This window comes from Rhinopithecus roxellana, chromosome 10 (assembly GCF_007565055.1).
Source record: "Rhinopithecus roxellana isolate Shanxi Qingling chromosome 10, ASM756505v1, whole genome shotgun sequence".
Classification (NCBI taxonomy): domain Eukaryota; kingdom Metazoa; phylum Chordata; class Mammalia; order Primates; family Cercopithecidae; genus Rhinopithecus; species Rhinopithecus roxellana.
Window position 1 is genome coordinate 84429341 of NC_044558.1, and position 3840 is coordinate 84433180.

The following is a 3840-nucleotide window of genomic DNA, read 5'->3' on the forward strand; positions in this document are numbered from 1 at the left end:
CACAAAAGCAAAGAAGCCGGGCGTAGTGACGCTCGCCTGTGGTCCCAGGTACTCGGGAGGTTGAGGTGAGAGGATCGCTTGATCCCAGGAGGTCGAGGCTGCCGTGAGCTGTGATGGCGCCACTGCACCCCAGTCTGTGAGACGAAGCGAGACCCTGCCTCAAAAAACCAGGAACCAAAAAACATCAAAAAAGGCGAGTTGGGGAGTAATGACCTTCGCAGGAGGGCCAGGGAGAACAAGAGACCCTTTCGGGGAAGATGGGGGCCGCTTCTCATTTGGGACGGAGTTCGAGTGAGGGGTAACAAGCGACCTCCCTTAGGGGTCCAGATAGGTGCCAGGGACTTCCGTAGAGGACCCGGGGGCTGTGCGGAGCAGCCATCGCTCACCAGTGCAGGCTCCTAAACTGGGGGAGCTGGGGCCGCGCTGTCCTCAGCCTCTTGGGAAACAGTCCTAAGTATCAGGTGTCCTGTGAGCCCTGGGTGAGAGCCACACGCCCTGTAAAATGCCCCTCCTGGATTTGAAGCCTGGCCGCATTCTCACTCCAATTCAGATACTTCCTTAGTTGCAGCCCAGGGGAGATGATTCTGTGGTCATCCTTTCCACTGAGAAAACGCTATCACAACTCAAGGGGAGAATTGGGAAATAGTGAAAGTGGGGGAAACAGCCACCGTTCTACCCTACGAATACAGTTTTCCGCATGTATATGTGTTCATGCCCCTCAGATATGTTTTCTTTTCTTTTTCTTTCTTTCTTTTTTTTTTTTTTTGGAGACCGAGTTTCACTCTTGTCCAGGCTGGAGTACAGTGGCACCATCTTGGCTCACTGCAACCTCCACCTCCCAGGTTCAAGCAATTCTCTTGCCTCAGCCTCTTGAGTAGCTGGGGTTACAGGCACCCGCCACCACACCCAGCTAATTTTTGTATTTTCAGTAGAGACAGGTTTTCACCATGTTGGCCAGGCTGGTCTCCAGCTCCTGACCTCCCATGATCTGCCGGCCTCGGGCTTCCAAAGTGTTGGGATTACAGGCGTGAGCCACTGCGCCTGGCCCAGATATGTTTTCATAGGTGAATGTTATATTTAGTTTCCCTAATGCATTCAGAAAATATTAATAAGCACATCCCGTATGCCAGGTACTGTCCAGTGAACAGGACAAGCAAAATATCCTGCCTTCATGCAGCATAAATTCCAGCAGGTAATTGGTATAAAGTTTTAGTCTGTAATCACAGTCAGTGGCTGTGCTTTTCATTTTCTGATTCACACTACTTAGTTTCTATATTACTGCAGACTCATCATAATAATTTTTAATCCATGGACCATTTCTTCTGGAAAATATACCATGATGTCTCTAACTGCTCTCATCTGCTTGCTTCTTAGTTTGTGGATCCTGTGCATAATCTTTGATACAACATTTTTAGTTCATTTCCTGGATGTGAGATTCCTAAGTAAACCACACCAACTTGTTTTTCCCAGTATAGAAAGGTGAATAATAAACAAAAAATTAGCTGGGCGTGGTGGCGCATGCCTGTAATCCCAGCTACTCAGGAGGCTGAGGCAGGAGAATTGCTTGAACCAAGGAGGCAGAGGTTGCCGTGAGCTGAGATCACGCCATTGCACTCCAGCCTGGGTGGCAAGAGTGAAACTCCATCTCAGAAAAAAATAAATAAAAAATAATGGCAGCAATCAAAACACATTTCCAGCCTTCATTCATGCTTACCCTATAGTATTGAGTTAGTCCCAACCTTACAAATCTTGAATTTAGATGATTTGCTTGTGTTTTGGAATGGGGTCAGTTAAGAAAAATGTAGAAATGCAAGTTTTTATAAATTACTAGTAGGTAACATCATTAGGCCCGACCAAAGAAGTTGATCCTAAAAAATGATTTGGAAAAGAAAATTATTTTGTTTACACTGTTGCCCTTGGTTTCTGTCTTTTTAAAAAGTAACTTATTGACCAGACACAGTGGCCCATTCCTATAATCCCAGCAGTTTGAGAGACTAAGTTGGAGGATTGCTTGAGCCCAAGAGTTTGAGACTAGCCTGGACAACATAGGGAGACCCCCATCTCTAGAAATACTTTAAAAATCAGCCAGGCATGCTGGTGCACGCTGGTGGTCCCAGCTACTTGGGAGGCTGAGGCAGGAGGATCACTTGAGTTTAGGAGGTCAAGGCTGCAGTGAGCTGCAATTGTGCTACTACACTGCAGCCTGGGTGACAGAATGAGACCCTGTCTCAAAAATAAATAAGAAGACCAGGCGTGGTGGCTCACGCCTGTAATCACAGCACTTTGGGAGGCCAAGGTGGGTGGATCACTTGAGCTCAGGAGTTCCAGACCAGCCTGGGCAACATGGTGAAACCCCATCTCTACAAAAAGTACAAAAATTAGCTGGGCATGGTAGCACGCACCTGTAGTCCTAGCTATATAAATTAAAAAAAATAAATAAATTGGCCAGGCGTGGCTCACACCTGTAATCCCAGCATTTTCAGAGGTCGAGGCAGGTGGATCACTTGAGTTTGGGAGTTTGAGACCAGCCTGACCAACATGGTGAAACCCCCTCTCTACTAAAAATACAAAAATTAGCTGGGTGTGGTGGCGCATGCCTGTAATCCCAGCTACTTGGGAGGTTGAGGTAGGAGAATCGCTTGAACCCAGCAGGTGGAGGCTGCAGTGAGCTAAGATCGTGCCACTGCACTCCAGCCTGGGTGACACATGAGACTCTGTCTTAAAAATAATAATAAAAATAAGGAAAGAGAGATAAAGAAAATTAAAAATGGATCAAAGACATAAGAGCTAAAATTATAAATATCTCTGATGAAAACATAGGGGCAAATCTTTGTGACCTCAGATTAGACAGTGGTGTTTTAGATTTAGATTTTGTTGCCTAAAGCAAGGCAACAAAAGAAAAAAATAGATAAATTGGACTACTCAGTCAAAACCAAAAAGTTTGCTGTTCAAAGTTGCCATCAAGAAAGGGAAAAATCCACAGAATGAGAAAAATATTCACAAATCCTGTATCTGTTAAGGATCTAATATTTCAGATATCGTAAGAACTCCTACAACTCACTAATAAAATGACAACCCTATTTAAAAATGGGCAAACATATCTGAATAGACATTGCTCCGAAGAAGATATACACATGAGATCAATAAACACGAGAAGATTCTCAATATCATTATCGTTAGGGAAATGCGAATCAAAGCCACAGTGAGATACCATTTCCTCCCCACTAGCATGGTTATGATTAAAAAGATGGACAATCAAAAAGCTGGCAAGGATGTGGAGAAACTGGAACCCTCACACATTACTCGTGGGAATGTAAAATGGTCCAGCTCCTTTGGAAAACAGCAGTTCCTCAAAATGTTAAACATAGAATTACTGTAGGACCAAGATATTCCTCTTCCAGGATTTCCCCAGAGAATTAAAAAGATATGTTCTGGGCGGGGCTCAGTGGTTCACGCCTGTCATCCCAGCACTTTGGGAGGCCGAGGCAGGTGGATCACTTGAGGCCAGGAGTTCAAAACCAGGCTGGGCAGCCTGGAGAAGCCCCATCTCTACTAAAAATACAAAAATTAGCCAGGCATGGTGGTGCACGCCTGTAATCCCTGTAATCATCTACTCAGGAGGCTGAGGCAAGAGAATCACTTGAACCTGGGAGGTGGAGTTTGCAGTGAGCCGAGATCACACCATTGCACTCCAGCCTGGGTGACAGAGCGAGACTCCGTCTCAAGGTAAAAAAAAAAAAAGAAAGAAAAAGATATGTTTGGCATTTGACCTTGTCTCTTTAACCTTCCCATGCCCACTTGGGTCTCTTCCAAGTACAGCTTCCTTTCCTGTTCTAAGGC